Here is a 14,040-nt window from a genome sequence, read left to right as displayed (position 1 = left end):
CTCATTTGTTTTTAAATGGTTGCTTCACTACAGTTTGAATAATGTGAGACTCTACTCTGTGCCAAATAAGAGTAATTTCACGTGGCAAACAATTTTTGTACAGCTCAATTTGAATACACTCATAGATTAAAGCTGTTTTGATTGTTAATGCACTTAGTGCATGTTAGTCATACCTATTGATTTCATTATGTGAGCATTAATTTTATAATATACAGATAAGTCATTGGGCTGTATATTTGGAAACAAGAAATTTAGTTTCAAAATAAACCGATAGAAAGCAGTGGTATAAATGAAATACAGTGTTATTAAAATATATTGTGGAAAGTCCAAAGATAAGAGTTACTAATTTATTACATTGCCTTTCCGGCCGGTTTTTATGTTTTGCTACTTACATGTTTTCATATACACTTGCATATATTTAACAAATAATGAATGCCACGTTAAAATTTCGTGGCTTAATTTATTATATATTTTTGTATACAAAACCGATTGGCAATTTAACATTGCCCATTAAAAATCATTAAGCTTGGGTGTGACTATGACATGTTATTTTGGAGTAGACTTTTGTAATAAATCACATGATGTTCATTCCGATTTAAAGTTGTATAAATGTTCGATTTAATTTTATTATATATATTTTTTTTTTGTTAAAAATAAATTACACATTAAATTCATTTTGACGATTGGAATGTGAGGCAATAGTTTAAAATGAGATGAGGGGAACGAGGAGGAATATCAACCCTATCTCTGTGCACAATGTATGAGGTTTATTAATTATTTACAAAATGGTAACTGAGTTAATACAACAAATTCTTGTTTTAAATCCAAAAAACATCATTTTTGGTAGGAGATTTTATTTACGTGCTGAGAAGTTCTTGTTATACATTTATATTAATTATATCGCTGTATATAGTATATACATAAAAATTCTTACTTATGAGGACAAAATGGAGAAGACTAATAAAAAAAAATAATGCTTTAACCACATACTTAATTTATTATTAAAGAAACAGAATCATTAACATTATAATTATTATTACAAAAATTTTTTATTGTTAATCTAATATAAAATAACATTTTTAAATAAGAGAAATCTAAAGTAATGTATTTATTAATAATTGTAGGTACCTTGTAATGTGATAAAAATATATATAAAAATGTTTAATACAAAATCATTTATTTAATAATACAAATAAGTTGGTCAGAAAAACAATTTTTTTAACAATTATTATTTTTTACATCATCAATGAAATTTTCCAGGTCACATATGTGGTTACCTATACTTAAATTAGTTTTCCAGACTGTATAACTATAGAAATCATAAAAATTTAAAATTTCTCTTTTTTCTTCTTTCAAATCTGATATCTCCCTCAGATTAGGGTTGCTGGTCTTATAAATTTGACGAATCCTCTTGTTAATAATACTGATTTTTTCTTTTTTAAACTTTGTTTCCCCCTCTAAACATACCTCGTTCTCCAACTTTGTATCTTCCAATTCTCGTATTCTAGCTTCGGCCAATTCAATTCTTAATTCTGGAGTTTGTGTTACCTGAATAATATTATTCAATAAATTTGCGATATCCCTAAAAATGTATAAAAAATATAATAAATTAAAATTTTATTTATTTAAAAAAATAACAACATAACATAAACTACAAGTTGATATAAGTACTATCATTATACAAAATATAATACACAACTATGTTTCCTCAAAACTATTTTTTTTTTTTTTTTTAAACATTTAATTTAAATTATAGAAAACTATAGTTAATATTCAAATAAATACACATAAAAAAAATAGATAACACTATAGGTAATTATAACTTATTAAAACTTTTTTTTTTTATTCAAGTATAAATTCATTGTAAATAAAGTATAGTCTAATAAGAAACCAAAAAAAATATAATAATAGCAATAGTTATAAGTGCTTACATTTCTGTTTGTTTAGAGGTGCTTGGAATACTCTGGTTTCTGTTACAATAGAAATGTATGTAACTGTATTCACAATGAAATTAATGAAGTTTAAAAAAAAAAATTAAATTCTAGTTATATCACAGAATAGTTATATAATTCTAAAATTCTCATCTCCTAAACAACTTGACTGAAAAACTAAAAAACTAAACTAAACTACTCGACTACAGTATAGTGATAGAGGATGGATACGGTTCTTAGATCATATACAATAAATGGAATATAGTATGATGATAAGAGTTATTAGAAATAATTGGTTATGTAAGAAAAAACATTTCATGACAGAAAAAATAAATATATAGTGGGAATTTTTATATTTCAAAGTTGTTACACTTGCAATTTTGTTCGGTCCCACGATTTAGGCCGTTGAAAGCGGGTTATGTTTTCGTGAATTTAGACCAATAAGCAAAAAAAAAAAAAATTACCCAGTAACCTAAGTCCGATTTTAATTTTGAAAACATATTTGAATTTCTTATTCTCTTTTCTAGGTTTTGTAGGAAATGAATTTTATAATTTTTTCTAAATTAAGGTGAATTTTAAAAAAGAAAGTTATATACAATTAATGTAATTCATTTGTTACTAAAGTAATTAAACAAAACAAAAAATCGAAAATCCATTTCCTGTAAAATCTAGAAAAGAAAATATGGAATTCTAAAATGTTTTTAAAATTAAAATCGGACTTTTGATACTAGGTGAATTTTTTTTCACTTTTTGGAATTTTCATGTAAACATTTTTGTATCGAAAATTGAGTGACATATAACTGTGCATATGTATTATGTACGTTACAGATTTCCAAGAATCTTAGCCCACAGTTTATTTTTAATTACATAAATTGTTTGGGGATCTCACGCACACTTATGATCAGTCACAACACACACAGTTACACTTAACTTACGAAGGATATAGAATATTGCTAAATATGACCCCTTTGGCCCTTTAAAATGGTCCGCTTTCAACAGCCTTAAGATTTTATACTAATGGCGTTCGCTGTTTATTGACTCATGACTAACTAGGAAGGTCCCGATAAAAACCAACACCATTTACAGAAAGACTCGGGAACGACCGCAATAACAACTGAAGCCGTAACCATGCATATACTGCCAAATGTGGACTAATTTTTTCACGCAGGTATTAATGTGAAAAAATAAATGAAAGTAACATGAAGTAAACGATAAGGGTAAAGGAACTAAACTGCTTTTAATTTAACAACACTACTAAAGTATATATTAATATGATTAGCTATTAAAATTAACTATAGAGAGGTTAATGAACTCAAATTAATCATATTCAGATAGCGAAGATAAACAGCTGGATAATTCCAAGTAGGGCCGCATTAACCATTGACACTGTAGGCACTGTGATTATATGGCCTACGACAAACGGAAAACTTACATAAATATGGCTAAATCTAAAAAAAAATTGTAAAAACATAAGATATTTCGCTTCACTCAAAATCTAAAAATAGTCCTATATAATGTAAAATGTATAATCGAATTGTTTAAATGAGCGCTATAATTTTAGATGACGTTGCATGTATCTTACGATAAAGAAATGATTATTGTAGATACTCTAATCTCATAATTGTAATAAATTTCTCTGGGCTCCCAGCCACTCTGGCATCCTTGGAAAACAGATCGCAGACAACCTAACTAGTTCCACTTCTACCATCTCTCGGCCTTTCCTTGTAAAATTCCTTCTTCTGACTTCATCCGAATTCTGCGACAACATATCAATTATCTTTGGTCATCCTATTGGAATAGTCTTCCGGCTAATTTCGCCTCAAAATATAGAAGTGTTGTTCCCGTCATTTAAAAAAAAAACTTTGTTCTCTAATCCAAATTTATCCAGAACTTCGATTACACAATTTAGCCGCTTACGGGTTGGTCATTATCTACTTCTTTCTCATTCCTATAAACTCTCTCTAAACGATTAATTTACTAAACACTCTGAAGAGATAATTTGCGACCTCTCTCATATCATCTCCAGCTGCCCCTCATTATCCTCTGACTGTTTAACTCTTTTTAATTTTTTAAAATCTCAAAACATCCAACTAACTCTATCTTCTATTCTTAATCCCAATTCTGAAATTGTTATAATCCAAATATTATTCTTCATCCGTGAGACTGGCCTATCCGTTTAATTATATCTAATTATTTTTAATGTAAAATAGAAACGTAATTATAAATATATATATGTAAATGTTGAAATAAATTGTAAAACCACAAAGTTTCATAAAAAAAAAGAAAAACAATAAAAGTATGCAAAACAACAACTATAATAAGTTACAATAGGTAATAGGTACCGTCAATATTTATAAACAGATTTAATGTATAACCTATATCTTTTTTAACACAAATTTAAGAAATATTTTGATAATCAACAATGAACAGTAAGCAAATAGTAACAAAATAATTTCTTGAATAAAATATAAAATCTGCATTGTTAAGATTGATAGATGCGGTTTTAACAAATTGCATAATAGTAATATTTTTTTTATTGAATGACTAGATGATGTTGTTTAAATATTTTTGGCATAATTTTGATTGAGAAGTTCTGAGGTTATTATGTTCGTTAATACTGTTTAATTTAATGTAAGTGAATGATTGAATATCTAATAGACCTTTTGTAAAATTATGTATACTTGGATGTGTGTTTTCAAAAGACTCAAATATTTTGGTGGAAATAATGCTTTTTCTGTAATGTAGTTGACTAATACGTAATCTGTGAATTTAGTAAGTTTCGAGTTTTTGGGCTCTATATACATTAATTCTATTGCAAGAAATAAAAACATCTGCAGAGTCTAAAATTACTAAACCAGATTAAATTTTATGCCAATTACCTACTTCGGGGGAGTTTTTTTTTAGACCTTCCCGTTAAATTAAATTTATGGATTACTCTCCACCAACATTGTGCAATATGAAACCCACAAACCCATTTATTTCAAATTTAGTCTAATTACATTGCATGTGTTGTGTATTGCTTTTTCAAAATCAATAATGATTTGTTTTGGTTCAAAAACAAAACTATAGGGTCAACATATTTCATTAATATTTTTAAAGCATTCTATTTTAGATGACACATGTTTATTTTTTAATACCCAAAAACACAAAGGAACGTAATAGCATAAACGTATAGCGAAAAGCTACAAAAAATGATTATCATACGTAAATGTTCCATTCATGTAAACAATTTTTGTTTTACACAAAGCTTCAAAGTTTATTTTACAGTAGAATATAATAGTACCATTTTGATTACTATCATATTGAAGAAAATTTTCGTTTCTACTTGTCATACAATGGATTTTACTTAAAAAATTATGAACGTTCAAAGAACTTTAAGGTATTTTTGGTATTGTCTTTCTCATAGTATTATATAAATTTATTTTACCATAATTTATACTCCAAATCTGCATTTGACTATTATTTTTATTCAATACATTTTCATTAAATGCGAATTTTTTTGTTGCTATACAAGTTTCCTCTGTCACATTTTGTTTAGTACCAGTATATATAATAATTTATGTTGTTATTTGTGTAATGATGTAGTATTCTTTGGAATGTTATTGTTAGATTATTGCAAAATTAATCGATTATAAAACAGCTGAACAAGGCCTTCTTTACGCCATATGAGTACCAATATGATATTTATCTGCAGTCGTTGATACGTCATCTATATTATCTATAGGTAATATAGTCAACCGTTGCTGTGTAGCTATATATACTAAAAATAGTTTTAATCTATAGATTTTATAATTGGTGGAGCTTAAATGTTTTTCAGGTCAAAATACGTACCGGTAAAATTTATATTTCTTTTAGAGGGAAAAAAGGGAGAATGAAATTCCTACACGATAGAAAAAGGTACACATATATATTTTATGAGCTAGTAATATTAAATAATGTAATAATGCTTACCATTTTTATTAGTAGATTGAATTAAACTTTATGGTGTTTCAGAACACTTATTAATTTCAAATGACTCGTTCATTATCATTGTACATACCTTTATTAAATAATTTTTTTAATATAACATATAAATTACTTGAAGTATTTTCTAAGTTATTACTTGTTGCAATTTGCTTATTTGTCGGGAAAGTAGGATACTCATCAGACAATATCTGATTCTGATCTATCTTCTCCGTTTGTTTAATTCTTGATCACAATCATCGCTGTCATCATCATCAGAGCTCGAAGGACTAATCTCTTTAACTAATTCCATAAATTTAGACTTTTTTTTAATTCTTTTTCCTCGGCCTTTATTTTGTTTACATTCAAAATATAATGGCTTATTTTTAGCTGCTCTGAGCATTAGTTTAAAACCATACTCATAACTATCTGAAATGTAATAGCAACTTATAATTACAAACTAAATTCTTTAATTTTTTTATTTATTATTAGTATATTATTCTATATTACGGAATAAATTATATAATAGCTTACCAATATTATTTTTAAGAATGTCAATCTTACATTTATCCTATTCCTCAAAAGCTGGTAATGATTCAGATTTAGCAAGGCTTTTTATAGTGGATAGTCGAAATGATAATGGATACCAACAGTATTTACTGTTAATCAACCATCCATTTGGTATTAACTCTGTTGTCTCATGAGCATATGGTGGTTCATATAATGTTATTAAAGTACACATTCTGAAAAAATGTTGTTAATATATTATATATTACAACAATAACTAATGATATACATTTTGTGATATATTATATACTATTTACAAATAAAAAAGTACGAAATTATACATAAATTCAACTAACCTATAACTTATAAGTTATATTAAAATAAAATTAATATAATCTCAAGGAAAAAAATTATGGATATAATAAGATAAAATATTAAAATAAAATTCATGGTAATATAGTTATGAAACTTCATATTTCATGTTTAAGTTCAAGATTATACTATTACCTATAACATATAAGAGACTATAGGTATAATAATATATTTTATTATGATACAATAATATATACAGAATTAGTAGAATCATTAGTATAGGTTTATGTACAAAAATAATACATAATATACATAAAAATTAATTATGATAAATGTAATTAAGGAAATGTTATAAATTTTTGCTTATATGGAAAATAAATATATTTCATATCAATTTCATCTATAGACCAAATTTCAAGAAAACTCGATAACTGTTGTACTTCATAAATTCCAATTAATGAACTTTTACATTGAATAGTATAAAAATCACTTATATTACAAAATTTCCTCCCAACTACAACTATCCTTGATTTATTATCAAAACAAATATTTTTAACCATTAATATATCACCAGATTTAACTCTACAACAATTATTAGGTGGACTGATTCTAATTTTAAAATTTTGGAACTCTAAAATAGTATATTGAGGGCTTCTGCAATTGGGTGGAAGGGGATCATTACCATGAATATTTTTTAATTTAGGAAACAAAGATGTAATGGTGGATTTAACAAGAAAAAAATATTCTGAAAACAGTTGACCAAGTCGTTTTCCAATTTGTTCCAAAGACTTATTTGTTCCTCTAACTATTTTTTTTATACTTTGAAGAAAATTTTCAAATGGAAATGTCAATACTGAATCTAATGTGAATGAATTGATCATGGGACCAAAATGCTCTACATCATCAACCAGATGTATAAGTCCATGGAAGTTGTGTTTTATAAAGCTTTCATTATATAAAACAATAATATTTTGAACAAAATGATGAAGAAGACTCTTGAAATACGTTTGCATTTCTTTATTATTGCAACTTTGTGAGTTTAATAAAATTGATATTGCCACATGTAAAGTCAAAAAGTTATTATATTTATTTGTATCTAAAACTCCTTTAAGAGCCACTGGTCTAGAATACAATAAAAATGTACGGAGTTCGGTGCCTTTCCATCTTAATAAATACTTTAAATCTCTAGGTTGTCTTACAAACTCTTCTGGTAAGCTATTTCGATTATTTATCATGAAGTCTGATATAACTTGTATTAATTTTCGTGACAATTTATGTGGAATATTTCCACTATACCAATTTAACAATAATGTGCGCATAACTCCTAATAATACCAAATACATGTAATCTAATATAAATGAATGTACAAAATCTATATTTGGTATTTTTGTTAAAGGAGTATTATGTAGGTAGTCTATAGTTAGTATCAGACCAATTAAGAAAATCTTTATTAGTTCTCAAGGTACAGTTTAGATTTGTAAAAACTTGTTTGTTGTCTACTGTAGTACCTCGAACAGTGCACTTGGTGCATGAATTATAATTATAATTAGTATTAATTACTATAGCCACTATGTCCTTTGATTCCAAGTATATCTTTTTCGCCGGTGCATCACAACAAAAACCAATTATTTGTATTTAAAATTTTTTTTTACTATTAGTTGATATACCTTTTGTATTTAGTTCTACTATTTCATTAATAAAAGGTTGAAGAAATTGAAATATGTCATTTGGCTTTTGTAATCCATAGTACATTCCAATAGGAAATACTATTTTACTTAACATTTAAAATTAAAACCAACATAGGAATTACTTGACCAGCTGAACTTTTAAACAAAGGTAGTCTATCAATATTTATTAATAATTTTAAACAATCTGTGTAATCTATTGTAACATTTTCAATCAAATGCAATAGCTGCGTTTCTAAACCAAAATATAAATAGATGCCTGGTTCAACTATGATTTTATTAAATGTTATGTTGGTTTTCAATAAAGTTCTAGCATCTGATGGTAATACTTCCAATAGACTTTCAACATTTCCTTTCAGGCCAACTAATAAAACAGATAATGAAGCATAACTTATGTTGTATTTAATAGCCCAATTGCGAAGAAATTTTTTAATATCAGTAAAAGTTTATTCTTCATTATGTATTAAGTTCAAATTTATCGCACATGAGGGAGATGAATCAAAATCAGAATGAAATAAAATATTTGTTTTGTCAGAACTAGATGACGAGATTAGTGATGAATTAACAGGTTCAACATTAAACTGGGTTTCATTCATTTCTTCAGTAAGATTTATGGATGTGGTAGTAGACTGTTCATTATCCTTGTTTTTGAAATCATCATCAACTTCATTATTATCCGAAAGGTTATTTGAAAACGATAATGAAGAGTCAGACTCTTGTGATGAAGAACCAGTCTCTTCATTTATACGTTTTCTTTTACTCCTATTGGATAGCTTATGAAATTCAAGACGGTTTCGAGGCATAATATAGCTATTTAAACAGAGACTTTACTTTAACCAAAAACAAGTAGGTACCTAAATAAATAAAAATAAAAATAATAATGCATGTGTAAAAAACTTAATTTAGTAATAAATTTTTAATTTAGAAATGTATTAAGGATGATATGTATACACAATTTATATTTTTTTATAAATAGGTAGGTATATATTATATGCATTTAATATAATATATATAAAGCTATAGAGATAAATACGAGGATAAATATATAACCTGAGTCTGTACAGAGCATAATATAATAAATTAATTATATTATAATACAAAGATATACAAATACCAAAAATAATATATTTCTGTGCACCTGTAATATAATAAAAAATTATTTATTCACATTACATAACAGATGAAAACAGTAATAACAGCTAAATTACACCTACTAGGTAATAAAATAAAAAATATATTAACCATGTCTTATTTTAATTAAATTTGATCAATGAATATTAATTAATTGATAAAATAATAAATTAATTAATAAATAAATAATTAATACTCAATTGAGTATTATACAATTGAATAGGTAGGTACTTTAATATAAAAAATTAGAAGTATTAATATTTTTATTTAGTAGGTATTATTATAGCTATATATTATATTATATTAGCTAGTATAGGTATACGCTTAAAGGTCATAATATACTTTATAATTATTATACATAACATAATAATGTAAAAAATATCTCTAAAAAATAAACTCTAGCTGCTTAGAAATAATATTAAATACGTTGTAAATAGTATATAGGTAGGTACTTGTTTTTAACTAATTATATATAATAACATTTATAATTCACAATACTGAAGTCCAAAAGATATAATTTTATTATATTATAGCAACTATAGTCTGTCATCGAAATAATATTTATCTTACTTGTAGTTTGTCGTTTTTTATAGGAAGTAGCTGAATATTCATATAATACTTCACACGCGTGAACAACTTACTAAATAGTGAGCACTGTACAGCTTGTCAGCGTAAGAATAATTTTTAAAATGGAATTTGAAACTTTAACAATAATAATAAAAACGCGTATCGGCTGGTCGGCAGGAAAGTGGCGAATGAAAAATAAAATATATGGCTAGACGATAACACCATAACATAATATTATATTATATTATATAAACATTATAATGTATAATATTGTACTATAATGTAGATAATAGCTTGGTGACAGCCAGTGGGTGTCGGAAAACCCCAAAAATAATAATGATCGGTCGATCGATATCGGGCGATTAGATACGTTTATTTTTAAATTCTCTCTCTTGATTTGTGAATCGGTTTTCGTTATTATAGATAATATGATATGGTATGAGTATTGATGGTTTTTTGCTACTAATGCAGGGAGACTTGTATATTCATAAATCATAATTAATATTAATATTTATAATCTTCTTATATAGAATATATTATATATGTATATAAGAAGATTATATTATATATTTGTACATTTTCTTGATATTCAAGGATATCCGTGATGATTTCGTAAGAATTTAAACAATTATTAAATGTTTTATAGCAAAATTGTGTATAGACGTATAGTACTATAGTGTATACCTATATAAATTTTAAATGTAGTAATCTATCAATAACTTAAAAAATATGAAATATTTTGAAAATTTAATCAAGTATAGAATAAATGCCAGTATAAACATTCAGTAAAATTTTCTTGTGTCTACTATCTAAAATTGATTTTGCGTGAATAAATTCCGGGTAATTTGACCTTCTCAACTAGAAAAGCTACTGAAGTTGAAAATCGAAACATTACTTAGACAACTTATCGTGCACACAAAAAAAAACACACATCATCACTGTAAAGTCAATACATATTTATATATCGCTCGATACTGCCTATATCAAATCTTTAAAAATCGAATATTCCAAATGCCTATAAATTATAACTTATCAGTTATTATAAAATAATAAATAAAATGTTTTGAAAATTATTTTATTATGAAAAGAAAAGATGCAAGTTTTAGCATTTTCAAGTTTTTTTAATGATTACTTTTTGAATTATTATAAAAATAGTACCTAGGTTATATAAATAATATTAGTTTATCAACATTTTTGAAACATAAATAAATATTATTCGTGAAATGTTAATTTTTAAACATTTTTTAAAAGTAAAAAAATATTTCAAATGAAATCTTAACAAATAAACATTCTAACAATAAAAAATAAATATTATTTAAAAAATATAAATTAATAAATATTTTTTTTAATTGAAAAAATATTAAAAGAAAAATGTTTATAACGTAACATTTAAAAAATAAAAAATAAATATTTATTAAAAAACATTAAAAAATAAACATGTTTAAAATATAAAAAAATATAACTATCAAAATATTTTATAAAAAATATTATTATAACCAAAGAAATATATTTTATTTGCAATAAATTACACTAGCAATGTTGTAATATTTTATTTACATTTTAAAAATATTTTTATGCTGCCTGGGATAATATGTATGTAAGAATTTTCAAAACTAAATATATGATAATTAAAAAATATAATAAAAATCACATAATGGCATAATGCAACATTTTATATTTTATGAGGTTTATTTCTATACCTTAAAAATTTAACATAATCGTATTGATTAATTTTGTTTGTTGTATAATCTGAAATTTTTTCGTTTGTGAAATCTTTTTTTCAGCGTATTTTTTACTGATTTTTGGTTTTGTGTTACTAATTGTGGTTCGTATTGTAATATACGTATTTACTTGAAAAAGTTTGAGAATCTCAATAAAAGTTATATATAAAGGGTTAGTAGGTTAGTATATAAAGCTTCAATAACAAATTGAGATTATTATATTATATTGATAGCGCCTGTTGGGGCTGTGGTACTTTATAATGTATTTTGGTACAGAATGTCTCATTTATATATATCAGATATACATATTTAATTGTGTATATACATATTATGTACTTTTTTCCGCCATGTAGGAACTAACATATTGTGTGCCTGGTTTTTACTATGTAACTCACTATTTCCCAGAAAAAGTATGGAATTTATAGTCACCCATTAATAAATACAGCCACCATGCGAGTTAATTCAAGAAATGTGATTGCCGAGTGGGTACTACGACAGAAAAAAAAGATTAAACAATTTCGCGACAACATGATATTTCGTAATGATACTCTGACGGTAATGTGAATGTTACAGTGCAAACGATCCCGAACGTGAATTATTAAGTTCCTTCACCCGCCAGATCAATCGTTGCCATCCTACTACGGCAGATAAACTTTACTCTCTATATTATTTTACATGTAACTGTCAGCGCCACTCCCGCTGTGCAATTACACCTTTGTAGTGTTCACTCGTCGGTGAGTGTTAAGTTAGATTGAAAAAAGATAGTCTTCTTCGACTATATCTGAAAAACAAATTGTCGCAGTGCTTATTAAAAACTAATAACAGATATGGTTAGGTGTGTATGATTTAAATAAAAAAATAATAGGTAATAAAAATAATATTTTTTAAATAAGAATATCTCTTTTTATAAGACCTATAACAATTTGATAATAGCTATAATACACGTTTATGATAAGATTATGGTAAATAAGTATAACAATACTATAATGTAATATGTTATACTTATACATGAAAATAAATTACACAAACGGTTTACGTAGCTATATGAATATATTGTATAATGAATAAGTAGGTATGTAAATACATCTAACGATGTAAAGTATCTAAAAAATTAAAACACACAACAAGTAATAATAAATATTAGGTACATAATTTATTAATACACTTGTATAGTAAATTATATTTGATATCATCGTCTGTCAATGCAGATTGTTAAATAGTATGATGAAACAGACGTTTTATTTAACGTTTGCCTCACTTATCACTTATGCTGTATGGTGTACCTACCTACTCACTAATAAAATCTTGTACCGAATAGTTAGTATAAAGTATCCTTTAATAGTTTATTAGCTATGCTCAATGCTACCGTTACGATCGATGGTAATTATCATCATGATGGCTCAATGATGTTTGGCTCAATAAACTTTGATTGATTATTACCTAAACGTGCATCAATCAGATATCCTTTACACATATTTTACAATGGTAGTCTCACGATGACAATAGCATATAGGTACAAGCGAATACATTAACAAATAATAAATCGATTATATAATAATTGTATGGTACATCTTGTACCTAATTAATATTGAATTACACTGTATGAAAATGTATCATTAACTTACCTTGATTTGACAGCTTTACACTTTTTCGTGGACTCCACTATAAAAAAAAACCATTCTGTTTTATAACAACAATAAATTGAGAACTATATTTGTAATGATTTTAGTACCATATTGGTTAATTGGTTGTCGTAATAAAATGCACCAAATACCTTGTATAAATTAAACTTATTAATATTCATATAATTATAAATTATAAAATTGAAATTAGAGTTGCACAAATAAAAAAATAGATAAACGTACCTACCATCGAGACATAATTGTAATCGACCGCAGTCACTATCGTCAAGAACCTTTATGATCATATCGAATGTCTCGCCTTTATTAGCCATAAATCCTTTCCATCCTTTGTGGTTAATATTATAGTTATTAGATTCAGCAGCTATATTATTGCCGTGTTTTTTTAGTGAGCTCTGAGGTCATTTGCGTTCGAGAAACCAAAAATAACAACAATAATAACGTATATCTGCAGGGATGGGCAACTTTAAATTACTAGAGGGCCAATTTTTAGAAAATTAATACCTAGCGGGCCAATGCATAGAAGAAAGCCAAAAAAAGGTCATTCAAAATATACATTTTAATTAGCATTTATTTTATTAATAATAAATAAATAGGTAGTCTG

At 25.8% G+C, this 14,040-nt stretch overlaps 1 pseudogene; it reads right to left on the bottom strand.

Annotated features, from left to right (window-relative positions):
- Positions 1-1,148: 1,148 nt before the first annotated feature.
- LOC114119187 (uncharacterized) lies at positions 1,149-10,331 on the bottom strand (annotated as a pseudogene).
- Positions 10,332-14,040: the final 3,709 nt, after the last annotated feature.

This window comes from Aphis gossypii, chromosome X, assembly GCF_020184175.1.
Source record: "Aphis gossypii isolate Hap1 chromosome X, ASM2018417v2, whole genome shotgun sequence".
NCBI lineage: Eukaryota > Metazoa > Arthropoda > Insecta > Hemiptera > Aphididae > Aphis > Aphis gossypii.
This window is presented reverse-complemented; position numbering and strand designations above follow the sequence as displayed.